This window comes from Manihot esculenta, chromosome 13 (genome assembly GCF_001659605.2).
Source record: "Manihot esculenta cultivar AM560-2 chromosome 13, M.esculenta_v8, whole genome shotgun sequence".
Classification (NCBI taxonomy): Eukaryota; Viridiplantae; Streptophyta; class Magnoliopsida; order Malpighiales; family Euphorbiaceae; genus Manihot; species Manihot esculenta.
Window position 1 is genome coordinate 8,396,062 of NC_035173.2, and position 24,982 is coordinate 8,421,043.

Below are 24,982 nucleotides of genomic sequence, written 5' to 3' on the forward strand. Positions count from 1 at the left end.
GCATTTGATGAGGGCTCTAGCATGGGGAAGTTTATGTTTTCAGTTATGAGGTAGCATGCAGGTCAAGCTTGGTGTATGTTCAGTTTCACGTTTTATGTTTAAGTTTTAATCATGTATGGGATTTGACCAGGTAATAGTATGTATGTTTGGCTTGCTACGGGTCCCGGCGGCCTTAAGCCGATCTGGATCCTAGTGCCGGTGGCGGTTCGGGCCGTTACAGAGGGGTATCGGTTTCCGGGTCGTTACATCGAAAACCTCTAGAAGAGAAAAATCATGTTTTTATAAAATGTTTTAATGTATTTCATGGGTTTAAACGAGAAAGAAATTAAGTTTTGAATGAAAATAGTCAGTGTAACAGCCCGGAAATCGAACTGCTACCGGCACTAGGATCCAGATTGGCTTAAGGCCGCCGGGACCCGTAGTAAGCCTACTGTGCACTCTGTGTACCTGTGATATCCCATACATGATCATACATTTTCTGTAAACATTAAAACTTTTATCTGTTCCAAGGCTTAACCTGTGCATGCACTAACTCTGTACTATAAAACCCCTGTTAGAGCTCTCATCTTTGCTCTAGGCGGGTCCTCTCCTATACTGTTAAGCCTGGTTTTTCATACATACATAGAAACTAAAATCATTTTCATAACAGACCATGTATATACAAAAGGGATTACAACTCATAAGGTCAAGCATCATCTATACAACATACACTTCTAATACAATTACATGTCCACACTAGCTATTATATAACTCTGCTCTTTCTCTGTACCCTGCTGACCTTTCTGGACTCTGTACCTGCAAGACTGGGGTTGAGGGAGAGGGTGAGCTATACTAGCCCAGTGAGTAGTACATATAAAACATGTAATAAAACATGATCTCATGGAATGCATCATAACACAAGTAAATCACATAATCTCAGACGGACTAATTCAAAATTCCCCCACATTGCCCGGCCCGCGAAGGAGCTCCTCAGGTCTTCATTCAGCACCCTATGGTACCGTGTGCCCGGCCCTTTCAGGGCTCCTCAGGTCTTCATTTAGGGGGCTAATGAATCCAAGCTACGCCCGATCTGTACATGCACTGATTAATGCAATATCTTCGTGCTCACTAATGCAATACTATAAACATGGCATAAATGATGCATGAAACATGCTAAAAATGTTTGAGTGCTCATTGAAAGATTTAGTTCAGTTCCACTCACCTCTGGCTGACTCTGTACTGACTCTGCAGGTTCTGAAGCAGTGCTCACTGCTGACTTCCTTGGTTCCTCTGGTCCGTTCCTCTTCCAAACAAGAGATTCAACGATCCCAACGTGGAGATATGGAGAAATCCTCTCTCAAAGTCTCTAAGCTTCCAAACTTCACTCTTTTGCTCAAAAACTTCAAAACCACATGCAAATCCATCAAAACAATGAAAACTTTGAGAAAACACATAAATCACTCAAGGAAGATCAAGTCTCACCTTAGCTCGTGCAAATGGACAGAAAATCTTATCCATTTGACCGACCTAGGGCCTTTTATAGTTGGCTGGCCAGACCAACTACGGCAGCCGAAGGAGAACCCGAATGCCATGCACGTTCGGCGGCCGAAAGTGACCTTCGACGGCCGAACCTTGGCTTTTCTCCCTTGTTGCTTTTCTTACAAAACGTTACTTCTTGAACCACTTTAAAACATAAAAATGCTTTCAAAACATAGAAAACTAGCATCCATACCCTTCCAGAGAATTCCGACATCAGAAATACCACCGGACTACCGGACTTCCGACGCCGGACTCTAGCCGGGTATTACACTCAGGTTCGGCCGCCGAACATGCTTGCACTTCGAGAGTGCTTTAGGCCCCCGAAGGCATAAATGAGGGAAGTCCAAGTTCGGCCGCCAAACCTTATGTTCGGCCGCCGAACATGGCATGCATGCGGAGGCACGTTAGGCCCCCAAAAGTGGCCTGGCCAGCCACCTATAAAAGGGTCCCCTTGTCCGAATGGGCGAGCTTTTCTCCCCATTTTCGGCCAAGGTGAGTTCTCCACCGTCCCTCGCCGATTTTGAGTCCTTTTCTTCAAATCTTTCAAGATTTTCATGAGTTTTTACTGTAACGACCCGAAAATCGGACTGCTACCGGCGCTAGGATCCAGATCGGCTTAAGGCCGCCGGGACCCGTAGCAAGCCCAACATTCATCCTGTGAACCTGTTTAATCCCATACATGATCAACAACATACATAAAAATTTTGAACTTTTCTTTCCATTCAATCACCAAACTCAACCTGTGCATGCACTATTCATAAACATAAACATTAACCCCACCTTGGAGTCCTCATCAATGCTCCAATGGGGTGACATAACATAAATTAAGTTTGGTTTACAATAATCATCATTAGACATTAAGATCATGTACTAGAAAGGGATTAACATAATACTATGGTCAAGCACAACTCTAAACTTCCATAAGCATTATTACATAACATTTCTATATCATACTTTTACATTACATCATATCCATGTCCACATCTAGCTATTACATAACACATGACTCTACTCCTGCTGACCTCCTGGTCTACCCTGTACCTGCAAACCTGGGGGTTAAGGGAGAGGGGTGAGCTATAAAGCCGAGTGAGCAGAATAATTAAACATTCAAATTAAATTTCATGCTTTCATGAAATGCAACATATCACAAACAATTCACATCAAGGATGAACTTGTCACCAATAGTGTAACGACCCGGAAATCGGACCGCTACCGGCGCTAGGATCCAGATCGGCTTAAGGCCGCCGTGACCCGTAGCAAGCCAAACATTCATCCTGTATACCTGTTTAATCCCATACATGATCAACACATACATAAAAAAATGTGAACTTTTTCCTTTTTCATTCATAAACCAAACTCAACCTGTGCATGCAATATACATAGACATTAACATTAAACCCGCCTTGGAGTCCTCATCAATGCTCCAATGGGGTGACATAATCATGCATTAAGTTTGGTTAACATAAACATCCATAACATCTGAGATCATGTAATAGAAAGGGATTACTAACATACTATGGTCAAGCACACTTCTAAACCTCAATATCATCATATCGTTAAATGAGGGAAGTCCAGGTTCGGCCGCCGAACCTTATGTTCGGCCGCCGAACATGGCATGCATGCGGAGGCACGTTAGGCCCCCAAAAGTGGCCTGGCCAACCACCTATAAAAGGGTCCCCTTGTCCGAATGGGCGAGCTTTTCTCCCCATTTTCGGCCAAGGTGAGTTCTCCACCGTCCCTCGCCGATTTTGAGTCCTTTTCTTCAAATCTTTCATGATTTTCATGAGTTTTTACTGTAACGACCCGAAAATCGGACCGCTACCGGCGCTAGGATCTAGATCGGCTTAAGGCCGCCGGGACCCGTAGCAAGCCCAACATTCATCCTGTGAACCTGTTTAATCTCATACATGATCAACAACATACATAAAAATTTTGAACTTTTCTTTCCATTCAATCACCAAACTCAACCTGTGCATGCACTATTCATAAACATAAACATTAACCCCACCTTGGAGTCCTCATCAATGCTCCAATGGGGTGACATAACATAAATTAAGTTTGGTTTACAATAATCATCATTAGACATTAAGATCATGTACTAGAAAGGGATTAACATAATACTATGGTCAAGCACAACTCTAAACTTCCATAAGCATTATTACATAACATTTCTATATCATACTTTTACATTACATCATATCCATGTCCACATCTAGCTATTACATAACACATGACTCTACTCCTGCTGACCTCCTGGTCTACCCTGTACCTGCAAACCTGGGGGTTAAGGGAGAGGGGTGAGTTAAAAAGCCCAGTGAGCAGAATAATTAAACATTCAAATTAAATTTCATGCTTTCATGAAATGCAACATATCACAAACAATTCACATCAAGGATGAACTTGTCACCAATAGTGTAACGACCCGGAAACCGGACCGCTACCGGCGCTAGGATCCAGATCGGCTTAAGGCCGCCGGGACCCGTAGCAAGCCAAACATTCATCCTGTATACCTGTTTAATCCCATACATGATCAACACATACATAAAAAATGTGAACTTTTTCCTTTTTCATTCATAAACCAAACTCAACCTGTGCATGCAATATACATAGACATTAACATTAAACCCGCCTTGGAGTCCTCATCAATGCTCCAATAGGGTGACATAATCATGCATTAAGTTTGGTTAACATAAACATCCATAACATCTGAGATCATGTAATAGAAAGGGATTACTAACATACTATAGTCAAGCACACTTCTAAACCTCAATATCATCATATCGTTACATAACTCGACATATCATTACAATATCCATCATGTCCACTACTAGCTATTACATGCACGAGACTTTACTCTACTCCTGCTGACCTCCTGGTCTACCCTGTACCTGCAAGCCTGGGGGTTAAGGGAGAGGGGTGAGCTACAAGAGCCCAGTGAGCAGAATAATAAAAACATCATATTAAAATTTCATGCTTTCATGGAATGCGTCACATCACAAACATATCATATCAAGGATGAACTTGTCACCAATAGTCCTCCACATATCCAATAGTGCCAGAACGTAGAATGGGTCCTGGTCTTTCCCTTACATAGCATAACATAACATTCCAATGTGCCAGAACGTAGAATGGGTCCTGGTCTTTCCCTTACATAGCATAACATAACATTCCAATGTGCCAGAACGTAGAATGGGTCCTGGTCTTTCTCTTACATAGTGCCAGCGAACGTAGAATGGGTCCCACTGGTCTTACATTCCATACCGTACATATCATATCATCATATCATAGGTCGAGGACTATGGATCATTCAACATTCATCCACATCAACAACATAAGAATACAATGCAACATCTTCGTGAATACTAATGCAAGCACCCTAACATAACACATGGTATCCATGATGCGTGAATCATGCTGAAATATTCATTATTTACTTTAAAACATAAAGAGTTATTCCACTCACCTCTGGCTAGCTTTGACCAGACACTGAAGTAGCTGACTCACTGTTGGGGTCCTCGGTTCCTCGGGTCCGAACCTACGCAGGTGGACTCAAATGAGGGACCAAACATACATGAACATACTCTAAACTACTCCCCAAAAACCCCCTTAAAACACCTTAAAACAAACATAGAAATCATGCAAAAGAGGGCTGGACAGGGCACTTTCGGCGGCAGGTTCGGCGGCCGAAAGTCCCTCCAGAGCCGAAAGTCCCTCCAGAGCCGAAAGTCAGGCAGGTTCGGCGGCACCTTCGACGGCCGAAACTCCCAGACAGAGACGAAACTCCTCTTTCGGAGGCAGGCTTGGGCAGCCGAAGGCTGCCTCCACAAGCGGGTTCAGCGGCCGAAAGTTCCTTCGGCGGCCGAACCTGAGTTTCTCCAAAGTGGAAGAAACTTAGCTCCAACATGCACCAACGCCTCCCAAACCTTTCAAACATGCATAAACCTATTCTAAATGTAATACCCGGATCGAGTCCGGCCTCGGAATTCCTGTTGTCTGGTGGAATCTCAGGTGTCGGAACCCTCGAGAAGGGTAAGACATATGTTTTCAGGTGTGTTTTACAGAGGTTTTGAATGTTTTTACGTGTGAAAGGAAATGAATTTTGAAAGAAAAGCAATAAGGGAAAATGCAAAGGTTCGGCCGCCGAAGGTCACTTTCGGCCGCCGAACATTGCATGGTTTTGGATCCACGTTCGGCTGCTGAAGGTGGTCTGGCCAGCCACCTATTTAAGGGCCAAAGGTCGGTGGAAGGAGGATATTTCTCCTCCACTTGCAGCCAGAGGTGCTTGTATGTTGGGATCTACAGCCTGCTATAGATGTGGGCAGGAGGGACATTATGCACGGGAATGTCCTCAGGCGACTTTGGTTGCACCATCCCAGCAGATGACCTCAGGCAGTGTTGTACAGTCAGCAGCTTCAGTCCGTCCACCAAGCAGTGGCAGAGGTAGAGGAAGAGGGGCAGCCTCTTCATCAGGGATGGGTAAGACCTGGCCGGGCCAGGCAGACGGAGGTTGTAAGACCTGGCTAGGTCAGGCATCCTTGAGTGGGATTGTTGGTGGTCATGTCTGATCCCTGAGATGATGTGATGTAGTGCATTCCATGAGATCATGTTTTCACCTCATGTTTTATAGTTCTGCTCATTGGGCTTGTATAGCTCATTCCTCTCCCCTATCCCCCAGATTTGCAGGTTCAGAGTCCAGAGGGAGTCCAGCAGGGTTTGGAAGAAGAAAAGTGATGTAATAGCTAGTATGGACATGAAATTGTATAAAGAGATAGTGTACAGTGTATAGACTTGTGCTTGACTTAGAGAGTTGTAATCCCTTGTTGTATATACATGGTCAGTTTCTGTATGTATGTTTCCTTTATTGATGATGTCTATGAGAAAACCAGGCTTAACACTATGAGTTGATAGACCAGATATAGTGTATGCACAGGTTAAGCCCTGGAGGAAAGACAAGTTTTACTGGTTTAACAGAAAATGTATGCTCATGTATGGGATTTCACAGGTACACAGACAGTATAGCAGGCTTACTACGGGTCCCGGCGACCTTAAGTCGATCTGGATCCTAGTGCCGGTAGCAGTTCGGTTTTCGGGCTGTTACACTACAACACTCCCAATCATACACAAACAAGCATACAAGTCAATATGGGTCTCAAACTATACTAAACCCCAACTACAACACATCAAATAAGCATATATAACCCACATTGCTCATAAACACACATTAAACCCATAAACTCCATATCAACCTATACATGCATTTTTACCCCCATGAACTTGCATAAAACTTGCTTAAAACACATTATAAGCTAGAGATCGACTCTTACCTCTTGAAGATCGAGAGTAGAGGCGATCTAACTTGGAATTGGGAGAGATTTAACTCCTTGGGTCTCCAAGCTCAAAAACTTGCTCTTTTGCTCAAATACCTTCAAATCGACATAAAACTTGTTAAAACATGAAAGATCGGAAGGAAAAACATTGGAAACAACCTTAGGAGAGCATGAACTCACCGTGGCTGAAAATGGGGAGAAAACCTCGCCCGTTTTGGCCATGGAGCTCTTATATAGGGGCTACCAGACCACCTTTCGGCAGCCGAATGTGCCCCCACATCTCATGCATGTTCGGCGGCCGAACATGAGGTTCGGCGGCCGAACCTTTGAAACTTTCGAAAGCCTAACTTGCCCTCCAAAACCATCCAATGTTCGGCGGCCGAACCTGGAAATGTCTCCTTGGTCTTTTTCATTTAAAACTCATTTTCCTTTTTACTTAAAATCATTAAATACATGGAAACATTTTATGAAAACATGATTTTACCCTTCTAGAGGTCTCCGACATCCGAATTCCATCGGACGGTAGGAATTTCGATACCGGAGTCTAGCCGGGTATTACATTCTCCCCCCAATGTTCCTCAACTAGCACACGCATAACATACAACATATTATACACATAAAACACATAGGTACTAACCTTAGAAGAGATGAGGATATTGCCGGAGCATAGACTCCCGTGTCTCCCAGGTGCACTCTTCGATGTTGTGGTGATTCCAAAAGACTTTCACCATTGGGATTTCCTTGTTCCTTAACTTTCTGATCTGGGTGTCTAGGATTCGTACTGGCTGCTCAACATAGGTGAGATCCTCCTGGATCTTCACATCAGGCTCACTAAGAACCTTGCCCAGATCTGACACGAACTTCCTCAACATGGAAACATGGAAAACCGGATGGATTCTTTCCATTGAAGCAGGCAAGTCCAGCTTGTACGATACATTCCCAATCTTTTGCAAGACTTCAAAGGGTCCGATGTACCGTGGAGCTAGCTTACCTTTCTTTCTAAACCGAATCACCCCTTTCATAGGAGACACCTTGAGCAATACCAAATCCCCCTCTTGAAACTCTACCTGCCTTCTGCGGATATCTGCATAGCTCTTCTGTCGACTCATGGCCGTTCTAATCCTCTCTCTGATCATGGGCACCACCCTGCTGGTGATCTCTACTAACTCGGGCCCTGCCAAGGACCTCTCTCCTACTTCTTCCCAACAGACAGGTGACCTGCACTTCCTTCCATACAGAGCTTCATATGGAGCATCCCGATGCTAGCATGATAGCTGTTATTGTAGGCAAACTCCACCAGAGGTAGATGCTGTCTCCAAGAACCACCAAAATCTAGCACACACATTCTGAGCATATCCTCTATAGTATGGATGGTCCTCTCTGACTGTCCATCAATCTGAGGATGGAAAGCAGTGCTAAAGTCTAGCCTGGTACCCATAGCATCCTGCAGACTCCGCCAAAACCTGGAGGTGAACTGGTGTAATACCCGGCTAGACTCCGGTATCAGAATTCCTACCGTCCGGTGGAATCTCGGATGTCGGAGACCTCTAGAAGGGTAAAAACCATGTTTTCATGAGATGTTTTAATGTTTTTGATGATTTTCAATGAAAAGGAAATGAGTTTTTGAATAAAAACAACCTTGGAGGAAAGCTCAGGTTCGGCCGCCGAACCTCAAATTCGGCCGCCGAACATGCATGCGTTGCGGGTGTGCTTTAGGCCCCCGAAAGCATAAGTGAGGGAAGTCCAGGTTCGGCCGCCGAACATGGCATGCATGCGGAGGCACATTCGGCCCCCGAACGTGGCCTGGCCAGCCACTATAAAAGGGTCCCTTAGCCGAAAACAGGCGAGTTTTTCCCCATTTTCGGCCAAGGTGAGCTCTCCGCCGCCCCTCACCGATCTTTGATGGTTTTCCTCTAGATCCTTCAAGTTTTTCACTTGTTTTAACTTTGTTTTGAAGATTTGAGCTTTTGAGCAAAGTTTTGGAGCTTTGAGGTTCAAGAACTCAAATCTCTCCCAACCCCAAGTTTGGTCGCCTCTACTCTCGATCTTCAAGAGGTAAGAGTCGATCTCTAGCTTATATTATGTTTTAAGTAAGTTTTATGAAGTTCTTGGGGGTATAAATGTATGTTCATGAGCAATGTGGCTTGCAAATGCTTGTGTATGTGTGTTGTAGTTGGGGTTTAAGTTAGTTTGAGACCCCTAGGAGCTTGTGTGCATGTTTTGGTTGAGCTAAATGCATGATGGTATGAGTTTGAGGCTTTTGTGCATGTTTGAACCAAGTTTCTGCCATTTGGGAGAAACCAGGTTCGGCAGCCGAAGGGACTTTCGGCCGCCGAACCCTCTTGTGGAGGCAGCCTTCGGCTGCCGAAGCTTGCCCCCGAAAGGAGACTTTCGTCTCTGTCTGGGAGTTTCGGCCGCCGAAAGTGCCGCCGAACATGCATGAGTTTCGCCTCTGTCTGGGAGTTTCGGCCGCCGAAGGTGCCGCCGAACCTGCCTGACTTTCGGCTCTGGAGGGACTTTCGGCCGCCGAACCTGCCGCCGAAAGTGCCCTGTCCAGCCTTCTTTTGCATGTTCTTGCATGGATGTTTTGAGATGTTTTAGGGGTTTTTGGGGGATGTTTTTAGAGTTATGTTATAGTATGTTGGTCCCTCATTTGAGTCCACCTGTGTAGGTTTGGACCCGAGGAATCGATGACCTCAGCAGTGAGTCAGCTGCTTCAGTCAGAGTCAGAGCTAGGCAGAGGTGAGTGGAATGACTCTTATGGTTTTAAATAAATAAATAAATCAGTTTTGAGCATGTTCATGCATCACGGATGCCATGTGATATTCTAGGATGCTTGCATTAGAAATCACGAATATGTTGCATTGCATAATATGTTGATGATGTGGATGAATGTTGAATGATCCATTAGCCCTCATATGTTATGACATGATGATATGATATGGAAGTCCAGGTGTGGCCTGCACTACGCCCCTGGCACTATGTAAGAGAAAGACCGGATGTGGCCTGCACTACGCCCCCTGCATCATGGATTATGTATGTTATGTATAAGAGAAAGACCAGGTGTGGCCTGCACTACGCCCCTGGCATGATTGGATTATGTAGAGGGCTAAATGGTGACAAGTTCATCCTTGATATGATTAGTTGTGATGTGATGCATTTCATGTTATCATATGTTTTAAATGCTTTACTATTCTGCTCACTGGGCTCTAGTAGCTCACCCCTCTCCCAACTTCCCCAGGTTTGCAGGTACGGGTTAGTCAGAGAAGTCAAGAAGAGTAATGAAGTCTTATGTATGTAATAGTTAGAAGGTGGACATGACAGATTGTATAATGATGTATAGATATGTAATGTAAGGATATTGAGATTATAAGTGTGCTTGACCATAGTTTAATGAAATCCCTTTTGAAACATGATCTTAATGTTATTGATGTCCATGTTTGACCAACTCAACATAGGTATTGCCACCCTTTGAGGGCATTGATGAGATCCCACTGAGGGGTCAAGTTTATGGTTATGTATATGTTCAGTGCATGCACAGGTTGAGTTTGGTGGATGATAGAATGTATGAAAGAAAAGTTTTAAATTTTTATGTATGTTGTTGATCATGTATGGGATTAAACAGGTTTACAGGTTGTATGTCAGGCTTGCTACGGGTCCCGGCGGCCTTAAGCCGATCTGGATCCTAGCGCCGGTAACGGTCTGATTTTCGGGTCGTTACAGAATGGTATCAGAGCCCTAGGTTCATATGGTCGGACCTAGAGTGTCGGGCTCATAGATGTTATAGAAGGTCAAGCACAGTAGGAAAGGTCATGTCCACTAGGATAGGATGTGGAGTCCTGTCTTACATGATGATGTGAAATGCTATGATATGAATGATATGCTATGATGTGTGATGCGGGTTCATGTGTGCCCACATGAACCATATGATGCTAATGTTTATGTGATGTGTACTGTTTTTCAGAAAACAGGATGAGAGGAACTCGTCGATCAGCAAGATTGACTGGAGTACCACCTGAGGATGAGGGCACGAGCGCCCGTCCTCCAGCATTGCCTAGGGCAATGTCTAGTAGGTCTGGCAGAGAAAGAGTAGTGAGAGACCCTAGAAGGTCTTTGGATCTGGGTAGAAGCAGATCAGTCAGAGGAACAGTTCAGGGAGGAGCGTCAGAGGACATGGGGGATGATATGGATGTAGAGCAGAGGAGGGATGGCAGTCTGGGAGTCAGTATGTCAGAAGAAGAAATGGGAGAATCCCAAGGAGGCACTCAAGCCTCGGGATCTGTTCAGCCACCTTACTACCCACCCTTCTCACAAAACCCTGGGTATTCGATGGGAGGCACATCGGACTACCATAGCTTTAGCCCTTATCCCACACAGATGCCATACCCACCCTACTACCCACCATATTCACAGTACCCAATGTATCCACCTCCACCTTACTATCCAAATCCAGCAAACCCTACCCCAGGGGATGCTGCACCTCCTCCTCCAGCAGAACCAGAGCCCCAGTTACCCAACCTCCTAGACCTAGCTCGGCCAGTGGGAGCAAGGTCAAGATGACCGACTACATGAAGTTGGGTGCTCCCCAGTATGAAAAAGGGGATGACCCGTTTGTGTATCTGGAGAGGGTTAAGGTGATCACAGATGAGATTGGGGTTGATGATAGTAGAGCCATTCAGATGGCTGGGTTCACACTTAAGTGCAAGAAGGCACGAGAGTGGTTCAAGAATTATGTGAACCCGAAAGTGGATAGCATGTCTTGGGAAGAGTTTGCAAATGAGTTTGCAGGATGGGCTTTCCCAAATAGTTCAAGGGAGCTGAAGATGATAGAGTTTGAGCAGCTGAGACAGACTGATGAGATGGGTGTAGAGGAGTTCACAGACAGATTTTTGGAGCTGTTGCCTTTTGCAGGGCAAAGTCTTGACTCAGACCAGAAAAGGTCAAGGAGGTATATCATGAAACTCCACTCCAGATATTCCTCCTTGATCCAGTCAGCAGATAGGGAGAGCTTCCATGCCATAGTGGATATGGCTCGGAAAATGGAGGCCAGTGCCATCGTTCAAGGATCAGTTAAACAGTCAGTGGCACAACCTTCTAGTTCTAAGACCCCAGACTCTTCTTCAATGAGTGCAGCAACCTCAGGTAGCAAGAAGTGGGACAGAGGTCCCAGGAAGTCTAAGAAGAACAAGTTCTGGAACAAGGTTAAGTCCAGTCTGGGACTAGGGAGTGGCTCAAGCTCTGGTGCGGATAGTGCAGTTTGTGCAAGGTGTGGTAAGCCACACAGGGGAGTATGTCGGTTTGGGACGACGGCCTGTTACAGATGTGGTCAGGAGGGGCATATGTCTCGAGATTGTCCAAGAGCAGCCCCGATGGCACAGTCCCAGCAGACAGCTTCAGGCAGTGTAGCGCAGCCAGCAGCTCCAGCCATGACTCAGGCCAGTGGCAGAGGCAGAGGGAGAGGGGCAGCCTCTTCTTCAGCAGGTTTCAGAGGTGAAGGTCCATCAGCTCCAGCGCGGATCTTCACGATGACTCAGCAGGAGGCAGATGCATCTAACACTGTGGTGGCAGGTAATTTAGTCATTGGTTGTTCAGATGTGTATGCCTTGATGGACCCTGGTGCATCTCATTTTTTTATTGCTCCGAGAGCCGTCCAGAGGTTAGGGTTGATGATCTCTGAGTTAGAGTGTCCTCTCTGGGTCAGTGGACCCAAGTGTGATCCATCAGTGGCAGAGTCAGTCTGCCAGTGTAGTCCTGTATTTGTTGAGGGAAGATGCTTATCCGCCGACCTTGTGGTTCTAGACTTGACAGATTTTGACGTCATTCTAGGGATGGACTGGTTATCTACCAATGGTGCTACCTTGGACTGCAGGGACAAGGTAGTCAGATTCAAAGGTCAGGATGGGTCAGAGGTTGTCTTCAGAGGAGACAAGAGGGGTACACCTAAAGGTCTGATATCAGCTCTTCAGGCTCGTAGGTTGCTTAGGAGGGGATGTCAGGGGTATTTGGCTCATGTGAGAGAGCTTAGCAGTCAGGTTAGAGAGCCCGCCTCGGTGCCAGTGGTTAGAGAGTTTCTAGACGTCTTCCCAGACGAGTTGCCAGGTTTACCACCTGCTAGGGAGATAGAGTTCGAGATAGAATTGATGCCTGGAACCCGACCGATCTCTATCCCTCCCTACAGGATGGCTCCAGCCGAGTTGAAGGAATTGAAAGAACAGTTGCAAGAGCTGGTAGACAAGGGCTTCATCCGACCGAGTACCTCACCCTGGGGTGCTCCAGTTTTGTTTGTCAGAAAGAAGGATGGATCCCTTAGACTTTGTATCGACTACAGACAGTTGAACAAAGTCACTACCAAGAACAAGTACCCTTTGCCAAGGATCGACGATCTATTCGACCAGCTAGCAGGAGCGGGTTGTTTCTCCAAAATAGATCTAAGATCTGGGTACCATCAGCTGAGGATCAGAGATGAGGATGTGCCAAAGACAGCTTTCAGGACCAGATATGGGCATTTTGAGTTCCTTGTAATGCCGTTCGGGTTAACCAACGCCCCTGCAGCATTCATGGACCTCATGAACAGAGCATTTAGTCAGTACCTGCATCACTTTGTTATTGTCTTCATAGATGATATCCTAGTGTATTCCAGGAATGCAGAGGAGCATGCCCATCATCTGAGGATGGTTCTACAGACCTTGAGGGAGCATGGCTTGTATGCCAAGTTCTCCAAGTGTGAGTTCTGGCTGAGGAGCATTTCGTTCTTGGGGCATGTAGTGTCAGAGAATGGAATAGAGGTGGACCCCAAAAAGACAGAAACTGTGGCTAACTGGCCTAGACCCACTTCAGTGATGGAGATCAGGAGTTTCTTGGGTTTGGCAGGTTACTACAGGAGGTTCGTTCAGGACTTCTCGAAAATAGCAGCTCCTCTGACCAGACTAACCAGGAAGAATCAGAAGTTTCTGTGGACCGACCAGTGCGAAGAGAGTTTCGAAGAGCTTAAGAAGAGGTTGACTTCAGCACCAGTTTTAGCTCTGCCATCTAGTGATGAGGACTTTACAGTCTTTTGTGATGCGTCCCGTGTGGGACTGGGTTGTGTACTGATGCAGAATGAGAGGGTGATTGCTTATGCTTCTAGGCAGCTGAAGAAGCACGAGTTGAATTACCCCACACATGACCTTGAGATGGCAGCAGTAATCTTTGCGCTCAAGATGTGGAGGCACTACCTCTATGGGGTAAAATGTGAGATCTTTACAGATCATAAGAGCCTGCAATACATCCTGAGTCAAAGAGACTTGAACTTGAGACAGAGGAGATGGGTGGAGCTGCTGAGTGACTATGATTTCAAGATTCAGTATCATCCGGGTAAGGCGAATGTCGTGGCAGACGCCCTAAGCCGGAAGTCACTAGGCAGTCTATCCCACATCACGGCAGAGAGGAGACCAGTGGTGAAGGAGTTTTACAAGCTCATTGATGAAGGTCTACAGTTAGAGTTGTCTGGTACCGGTGCTTTAGTGGCCCAGATGAGAGTGACACCTGTGTTTCTGGAGCAAGTGGCTCAGAAACAGCATGAGGACCCAGAGTTAGTGAAGATTGCCAGGACGGTTCAGTCAGGCAAGGACAGTGAGTTCAGATTTGACAGTAAGGGGATCCTCCGCTATGGGAGTCGATTGTGTGTACCAGATGACATAGGGCTAAAAGGAGACATTATGAGGGAGGCTCATAATGCAAGATACAGCGTTCACCCCGGAGCCACCAAGATGTATCAAGATTTGAAGAAAGTTAATTGGTGGCCAGCGATGAAGAAAAAAGTGGCACAGTTTGTGTCAGCCTGCGAAGTGTGTCAGAGGGTGAAGCTGGAACATCAGAAGCCGGCTGGAATGCTTAACCCGCTACCTATTCCAGAGTGGAAATGGGAGAATATAGCTATGGACTTCGTAGTGGGGTTACCGGCAGCGTCCAACAGAGTGGACTCCATATGGGTGATTGTGGACAGACTCACCAAATCTGCTCACTTCATCCCTGTCAGGAGTGGCTACTCTGTGGACAAGTTGGTGCAGATATATGTGGATGAGATCGTCAGGCTGCATGGGGTTCCGGTTTCGATAGTGTCGGATAGAGGGCCCCAGTTCACCTCCAGGTTTTGGCGGAGTCTGCAGAATGCCATGGGTACTAGATTGGATTTCAGTACTGCCTTCCACCCCCAGACGGACGGACAGTCCGAAAGGACCATCCAGACTATCGAGGATATGCTTAGAATGTGTGTGCTGGAATTTGGCGGTTCTTGGAGGCAGCATCTACCTTTGGTAGAGTTTGCCTACAATAACAGCCATCATGCTAGCATCGGGATGGCTCCATATGAAGCTTTATATGGGAGGAAGTGCAGGTCACCTGTTTGCTGGGAGGAAGTTGGAGAAAAGGCCTTGGCAGGGCCTGAACTTGTAGAGATCACCAGCAGGGTGGTACCCATAATCAGAGAGAGAATCAAGACTGCTGCAAGCAGACAGAAGAGTTATGCAGACATCCGCAGAAGACAGGTAGAGTTTCAGGAGGGGGATCTGGTATTGCTCAAGGTGTCTCCAATGAGAGGAGTGGTTCGCTTTGGGAAGAAAGGTAAACTAGCCCCACGATACATCGGACCCTTCGAAATCTTGCAGAAGATTGGGAATGTGTCGTACAAGCTAGATTTGCCTGCTTCAATGGCAAGAATCCATCCGGTTTTCCATGTTTCAATGTTGAGGAAATTTGTGTCAGATCCGGGCAAGGTTCTTAGTGAGCCTGATGTGGAGATCCAAGAGGATCTCACCTATGTTGAGCAGCCAGTACGGATCATAGACACCCAGATCAGGAAGCTAAGAAACAAGGAAATCCCGATGGTGAAAGTCTTATGGAACCACCACAATATGGAAGAGTGCACCTGGGAGACACGAGAGTCCATGCTCCAGCAATACCCTTATCTTTTCTGAGGTTTATCCCTTGTGAGTTCTATGTGTTTTATGAGTATGTTATGTGTATGCCATGCTATGTGTTAGTTGAGGAACATTCGGGGACGAATGTTCTTAAGGGGGGGAGAATGTAATACCCGGCTAGACTCCGGTATCAGAATTCCTACCGTCCGGTGGAATCTCGGATGTCGGAGACCTCTAGAAGGGTAAAAACCATGTTTTCATAAGATGTTTTAATGTTTTTAATGATTTTGAATGAAAAGGAAATGAGTTTTTGAATAAAAACAACCTTGGAGGAAAGCTCAGGTTCGGCCGCCGAACCTCAAGTTCGGCCGCCGAACATGCATGCGTTGCGGGTGTGCTTTAGGCCCCCGAAAGCATAAGTGAGGGAAGTCCAGGTTCGGCCGCCGAACATGGCATGCATGCGGAGGCACATTCGGCCCCCGAACGTGGCCTGGCCAGCCACTATAAAAGGGTCCCTTAGCCGAAAACAAGCGAGTTTTTCCCCATTTTCGGCCAAGGTGAGCTCTCCGCCGCCCCTCACCGATCTTTGATGCTTTTCCTCTAGATCCTTCAAGTTTTTCACTTGTTTTAACTTTGTTTTGAAGATTTGAGCTTTTGAGCAAAGTTTTGGAGCTTTGAGGTTCAAGAACTCAAATCTCTCCCAACCCCAAGTTTGGTCGCCTCTACTCTCGATCTTCAAGAGGTAAGAGTCGATCTCTAGCTTATATTATGTTTTAAGTAAGTTTTATGAAGTTCTTGGGGGTATAAATGTATGTTCATGAGCAATGTGGCTTGCAAATGCTTGTGTATGTGTGTTGTAGTTGGGGTTTATGTTAGTTTGAGACCCCTAGGAGCTTGTGTGCATGTTTTGGTTGAGCTAAATGCATGATGGTATGAGTTTGAAGCTTTTGTGCATGTTTGAACCAAGTTTCTGCCATTTGGGAGAAACCAGGTTCGGCAGCCGAAGGGACTTTCGGCCGCCGAACCCTCTTGTGGAGGCAGCCTTCGGCTGCCGAAGCTTGCCCCCGAAAGGAGACTTTCGTCTCTGTCTGGGAGTTTCGGCCGCCGAAAGTACCGCCGAACATGCATGAGTTTCGCCTCTGTCTGGGAGTTTCGGCCGCCGAAGGTGCCGCCGAACCTGCCTGACTTTCGGCTCTGGAGGGACTTTCGGCCGCCGAAAGTGCCCTGTCCAGCCTTCTTTTGCATGTTCTTGCATGGATGTTTTGAGATGTTTTAGGGGTTTTTGGGGGATGTTTTTAGAGTTATGTTATAGTATGTTGGTCTCTCATTTGAGTCCACCTGTGTAGGTTTGGACCCGAGGAACCGAGGACCTCAGCAGTGAGTCAGCTGCTTCAGTCAGAGTCAGAGCTAGCCAGAGGTGAGTGGAATGACTCTTATGGTTTTAAATAAATAAATAAATCAGTTTTGAGCATGTTCATGCATCACGGATGCCATGTGATATTCTAGGATGCTTGCATTAGAAATCACGAATATGTTGCATTGCATAATATGTTGATGATGTGGATGAATGTTGAATGATCCATTAGCCCTCATATGTTATGACATGATGATATGATATGGAAGTCCAGGTGTGGCCTGCACTACGCCCCTGGCACTATGTAAGAGAAAGACCAGATGTGGCCTGCACTACGCCCCCGGCATCATGGATTATGTATGTTATGTATAAGAGAAAGACCAGGTGTGGCCTGCACTACGCCCCTGGCATGATTGGATTATGTAGAGGGCTAAATGGTGACAAGTTCATCCTTGATATGATTAGTTGTGATGTGATGCATTTCATGTTATCATATGTTTTAAATGCTTTACTATTCTGCTCACTGGGCTCTAGTAGCTCACCCCTCTCCCAACTTCCCCAGGTTTGCAGGTACGGGTTAGTCAGAGAAGTCAAGAAGAGTAATGAAGTCTTATGTATGTAATAGTTAGAAGGTGGACATGACAGATTGTATAATGATGTATAGATATGTAATGTAAGGATATTGAGATTATAAGTGTGCTTGACCATAGTTTAATGAAATCCCTTTTGAAACATGATCTTAATGTTATTGATGTCCATGTTTGACCAACTCAACATAGGTATTGCCACCCTTTGAGGGCATTGATGAGATCTCACTGAGGGGTCAAGTTTATGGTTATGTATATGTTCAGTGCATGCACAGGTTGAGTTTGGTGGATGATAGAATGTATGAAAGAAAAGTTTTAAATTTTTATGTATGTTGTTGATCATGTATGGGATTAAACAGGTTTATAGGTTGCATGTCAGGCTTGCTACGGGTCCCGGCGGCCTTAAGCCGATCTGGATCCTAGCGCCGGTAACGGTCCGATTTTCGGGTCGTTACAACTGGGGCCCTCTATCAGACACTATAGAAACAGGGACCCCATGCAGCCTGACAACCTCATCAACATACACCTGCGCCAATTTGTCCACAGAATAGCCACTCCTGACAGGGATGAAGTGAGCAGATTTGGTGAGTCTGTCCACAATCACCCATATGGAGTCCAATCTGTTGGACATCGCCGGTAACCCCACTACGAAGTCCATAGCTATGTTCTCCCATTTCCACTCTGGGATAGGTAGCGGGTTGAGCATTCCAGCCGGCTTTTGATGTTCCAGCTTCACTTTCTGACACACTTCGCAGGCTAACACAAATTGTGCCACTTCTCTCTTCATAGCCGGCCACCAATAAACTTTCTTCAAATCTTGATACATTTTGGTGGCTCCAGGGTGAACGCTGTATCTGGCATTATGAGCCTCTCTCATAATGTCTCCCTTCAGCCCTACGTCATCTGGTACACATAGTCTGCTCCCATAGCGGAGGATCCCCTTGCTGTCGAATCTGAACTCACTATCCTTGCCTGACTGAACAGTCCTAGCAATCCTCACTAACTCTGGGTTCTCATGTTGTTTCTGAGCCACCTGCTCCAGAAACACGGGTGTCACTCTCATCTGGGCAAACAAGGCACCTGTACCAGACAACTCCAACTGTAGACCTTCGTTAATGAGCTTGTAAAACTCCTTCACTACCGGCCTCCTCTCTGCTGATATGTGGGACAAACTGCCAAGTGATTTCCGGCTTAAGGCGTCCGCCACAACGTTCGCCTTACCCGGATGGTACTGTATTTTGCAATCATAGTCACTAAGCAGTTCTACCCACCTCCTCTGCCTCAGATTTAGCTCTCTCTGACTCAGGATGTACTGCAGGCTCTTATGATCCGTGAAGATCTCACATTTTACCCCGTAAAGGTAATGCCTCCACATCTTGAGTGCAAAGATTATTGCCGCCATTTCCAGGTCATGTGTGGGGTAATTCAACTCATGCTTCTTGAGCTGTCTAGAAGCATAAGCAATCACCCTCTCATTTTGCATCAACACACAACCCAATCCCACTCGGGATGCATCACAGAACACTGTGAAGTCTTCCTCACTGTTAGGCAGAGCTAACACCGGCGCTGAAGTTAATCTCTTCTTTAGTTCCTCAAAGCTCTCTTCACACTGGTCGGTCCACACGAACCTTTGGTTCTTCTTGGTCAATCTGGTCATGGGAGCTGCAATCTTAGAGAAGTCCTGAACGAACCTCCTGTAGTAACCTGCCAAACCCAAGAAGCTCTTGATCTCTGTCACTGTAGTGGGTCTAGGCCAGTTAGCTACAGCTTCCACTTTCTTGGGGTCCACCTCTATTCCATTTTCTGACACCACATGCCCCAAGAAAGAGATGGTCCTCAGCCAGAACTCACACTTGGAGAACTTGGCATACAAGCCGTGTTCCCTCAAGGTCTGCAGAACTATCCTCAGATGATGGGCATGCTCCTCTGCATTCCTAGAATACACTAAGATATCATCTATGAAGATAATAACAAAGTGATCCAGGTACTGGCTAAACACTCTGTTCATGAGATCCATGAATGCTGCAAGGGCATTGGTTAACCCGAACGGCATCATAAGGAACTCATAATGCCCATATCTGGTCCTGAATGCTGTCTTCGGCACATCCTCTTCTCTTATCCTCAGCTGATGGTACCCTGATCTCAGATCTATTTTAGAGAAACAACCTGTGTAACGAGCCGAAAATCGGACCGCTACCGGCGCTAGGATCCAGGTCGGCTTAAGGCCGCCGGGACCCGTAGCAAGCCTGACATGCAACCTGTAAACCTGTTTAATCCCATACATGATCAACAACATACATAAAAATTAAAACTTTTCCTTACATTCATACACCAAACTCAACCTGTGCATGCACTAAACATAATCATAATCATATCCATGACCCCTCTGTGGGATCTCATCAATGCCCCAATGGGCGATACAATATATGTTGAGTTGGTTGACAAAAACATCTAAGATCATGTATTAAAAGGGATACCCTACACATAGAGTCAAGCACAAACTCTAATCCTCAATATCATTACATTACATAACTATTCATAACTTTACAATTTATCATGTCCACATTCTATCTATTATATACAACTGACTTCAATACTCTTGCTGACCTCTTGGTCTACCCTGTACCTGCAAACCTGGGGAATTTGGGAGAGGGGTGAGCTACTAGAGCCCAGTGAGCAGAAATATAATAACAATTTAAAACACATGCTATCATGTAATGCATCACATCACAACCATATCACATCAAGCATGGACTTGTCACCAAGGGTCCTCTACATAGTCCAACTGTGCCAGGGGCGTAATGTAGGCCACACCTGGTCTTTCTCTTACATAAAACATAACATACATGTCCAACTGTGCCGGGGGCGTAGTGCAGGCCACACCCGGTCTTTCCCTTACATAGTGCCAGGGGCGTAGTGCAGGCCACACCTGGTCTTACATATTATATCATATCTCATCATACTGAGGACCAATGGGTCATCCAACATCGATCCACAACAACATCAAGATATGCAATGCAACATATTCGTGAATTCTAATGCAAACACCCTAAAATATCACATGGCATTTATGATGGATGATTCATGCTAAAACTTTCATTTATTTAAAACATAAGAGTTTATTCTACTCACCTCTGGCTAGCTCTGACACTGACTGAAGCAGCTGACTCACTGCTGAGGTCCTCGGTTTCTCGGGTCCGAACCTACACAGGTGGACTCAAATGAGGGACCAAACAACTAGAACATAACTCTAAAAACATCCCCCAAAAACCCTCTAAAACTCCTCAAAACATCCATGCAAAAACATGCAAAGGAAGGCTGGACAGGGCACTTTCGGCGGCAGGTTCGGCGGCCGAAAGTCCCTCCAGAGCCGAAAGTCGGGCAGGTTCGGCGGCACCTTCGGCGGCCGAAACTCCCAGACAAAGACGAAACTCATGCATGTTCGGCGGCACTTTCGGCGGCCGAAACTCCCAGACAGAGACGAAAGTCCTCTTTCGGGGGTAGGCTTCGGCAGCCGAAAGGCTTGCCTCTCAGTGTAACGACCCGGAAACCGGACTGCTACCGGCGCTAGGATTCAGGTCGGCTTAAGGCCGCCAGAACCCGTAGCAAGCCAAACATACATCCTGTGAACCTGTTTAATCCCATACATGGTCAACAACATACAGAAAAATTAAAAACTTTTCTTTCATTTAAACATTTCTTTGCCAAGCCTAGCCTGTGCATGCACAACCATAACATAAACCCCCTCATTGGAGTCCTCATCAAATACTCCCATGGGGTAACATAACATAACATGGGCTTGGATTACATAGGCATCATAAAAACATTATATCTCATACAAGACCATGTGTACAGGGAATTCAACAGACTCTAGTCAAGCACATTATCAACTTACATTACATTACATCTCATACTTTTACATTACCAACAAACCATGTCCACAGCTAAGCTATTACATAAACTTCTCTTACTCTGCTGACTTCTCTATCTACTCTGCACCTGCAAGACTGGGGTTAGGGGAGAGGGGGTGAGCTATAAAGCCCAATGAGCAGAAACTAAAAACATTTGCTTTAATTCCTCCATTTTTAGGTATATTATTATTCATTTTATTATTATTATAATTATTATATTATTTAACTTTTTCTTTCTTTTTCTTATTCATGCTTTCATGAAATGCAACACATCACAGCTAATCACATAAAAGGATGGTATTGTCACCATTAGTCCTCAACATCTCCAAATGCCAGGGGCGTAGAATGGGCCTCACTGGTCTTTCTCTTACATAACATAACATTCTAAAATGCCAGGGGCGTAGAATGGGCCTCGCTGGTCTTTCTCTTACATAATGCCAAGGGCGTAGAATGGGCCTCGCTGGTCTTCCATAACATATCATCATAACATAACATCAGAGGACTATGGATCACCCAACAACCATCCACATCAACATCAATTTATGCAATGCAGCATATTCGTGAATTCTAATGCAAACATCCTGAAATATTGCATGGCATAATGATGCATGGGCAATGCTTTATGATTCATTCATTTATTCATTTACTTTACTTTAAAACTTAAGGGGTTGTTCCACTCACCTGGTGACTGAAGCTTTAACAACGAACTCTGAACGACTATCTCACAACCGGGGGTCTCGGTTCCTCGGGTCCGAACCTACACAGGTGGACTCAAATGAGGCACCAAAACAACAAGAACATAACCCTAAACATACCCCCAAAAACCTCCTAAAAAACACCTCAAAACACTCCTTGGAAGCATGCAAGAAAAGGCTGGACAGGGCACTTTCGGCGGCACCTTCGGCGGCCGGAAGTCCCTCCAGAGCCGAAAGTCAGGCAGGTTCGGCGGCACCTTCGGCGGCCGAAACTCCCAGACAGAGGCGAAACTCATGCATGTTCGGCGGCACCTTCGGCGGCCGAAAGTCTCGGACAGAGCCGAAACTCCAACTTTCGGGGGCAAGCTTCGGCAGCCTAAAGCTGCCTCTCAAGCCATGTTCGGCGGCCGAAACTCCCTTCGGCTGCCGAACCTGGTTTCTGCAAAAGGGCAGAAACTTGGCTCCCTTAAGCATTTTTGCCTTCAAACTCACCAATCATGCATAAACTCGTTCTAAAACATGCATAAACACCATACATCACACCTAGGGGTCTCAAACTATCAAATACCCCAACTACAACACTTCAACACACACACAAACAACATACATTGTTCATCAAAACATCAAAACCATAAACTCATCAACAAGCCTAAACATGCATCTCTACCCATAAAACAACTTAAAACTTACTTAAAACATATAAGGAGCTTAAGATCGGCTCTTACCTCTTGAAGATCGAGAGGGAGACGACCTAAACTTGGAGATCCACGAAAATGAGCTCCTGAGTTCCCAAAGCTCTAAAACTTGGTTTAAATGCTCAAAACTTGCAATGTGAGTTTAAAACTCAAGGAAAATGGAAGAGATTTGGAGGAAGAACACAAGATTTGCAAAGGGATGGTCGGAAGCTTGCTGTGGCCGAAAATGGGAGAAAGCTCGCCCATTTCGGCTAAGTGTCCCTTTTATAGGTGGCTGGCCAGACCACGTTCGGGGGCCGAATGTGCCTCCGCATCCATGCAATGTTCGGCGGCCGAACTTGACTTTCGGCGGCCGAACCTGGACTTTCCTAACTCATGCTTTCGGGGGCCTAACGTGCCTCCAAAACGCATGCATGTTCGGCGGCCGAACTTGACTTTCGGCGGCCGAACCTGGGTTTTCCTCCAAAGACTTCTCATGCAAAACTCATTTAGTTTCATACTTTAAAACCATTAAAACACATTAAAACATTTTACAAAAACATGATTCTACCCTTCTAGAGGTCTCCGACATCCGAGATTCCACCAGACGGTAGGAATTCCGATACCAGAGTCTAGCCGGGTATTACACTCAGGCAGGTTCCTCATGCACATTTTCCTCCCAAAACCATCCAAACATGCATTTCTCCTAATCTACAACATACATACTCAAGCATGCAAGTTCCTAGGGGCATCAAACTACCTTAAACCCCATCTACAACACATCAAGCATCCACATTGCTCATAAACACATATGAAACCCATAAACCTAACCATGAGCTAAATATGCATTCTACCCCATATATCTACTTAAAACTTACTTAAAACTTGCAATAAGCTCAAGATCGGCCCTTACCTCTTAAGATCGAGAGGAGAACGACCCTAGCTTGAAAAATGGGAGAGAGAGAGTTCCTTGAATCTCCAAGCTCCAAAACTTGCTCCAAAGCTCAAAACCTTCAAAACAAAGTTGCAAACTCATAAAAATCATGAAGAATGGAAGGAAGAAACTCAAGATCGGTGAGGGACGGCGGAGAGCTCACCTTGGCCGACAATGGGGAGAAAAGCTCGCCCGTTTTCGGCTAAGGGACCCTTTTATAGTGGCTGGCCAGGCCACGTTCGGGGGCCGAACGTGCCTCCGCATGCATGCCATGTTCGGCGGCCGAACCTGGACTTCCCTCACTTATGTTTTCGGGGGCCTAAAGCACTCCCGAAGTGCATGCATGTTCGGCGGCCGAACCTGAGTTTTCCTCCAAGCTTGTTTTCATGCAAAAACTCATTTCCTTTTTTACTTAAAATCATGAAATACATTAAAACATTTTATGAAAGCATATTCCTACCCTACTAGAGGCTTCCGACATCCGAGATTCCACCGGACGGTAGGAATTCCGATACCGGAGTCTAGCCGGGTATTACATTCTCCCCCCCTTAAGAACATTCGTCCCCGAATGTTCCTCAACTAGCACATGCAAGGCATACAACATATCATACACATGAAACATATAAGAAACTAACCTTAGAAAAGATAAGGGTATTGCTGGAGCATGGACTCCCGTGTCTCCCAAGTGCATTCTTCCAAATTGTGGTGGTTCCACAGGACTTTCACCATCGGGATTTCCTTATTTCTTAGCTTTCTGATCTGGGTGTCTATGATCCGTACTGGCTGTTCAACGTAGGTGAGATCCTCTTGGACCTCCACATTAGGCTCACTAAGAACCTTGCTCGGATCTGACACAAACTTTCTCAACATTGAAACATGGAAAACCGGATGGATTCTTTCCATTGAAGCAGGTAAATCCAGCTTGTACGACACATTCCCAATCTTTTGCAAGATTTCAAAGGGTTCGATGTATCGTGGGGCTAGTTTACCTTTCTTCCCGAAGCGAACCACTCCTTTCATAGGGGACACCTTGAGCAATACCAGATCCCCCTCCTGAAACTCTACCTGTCTTCTGCGGATGTCTG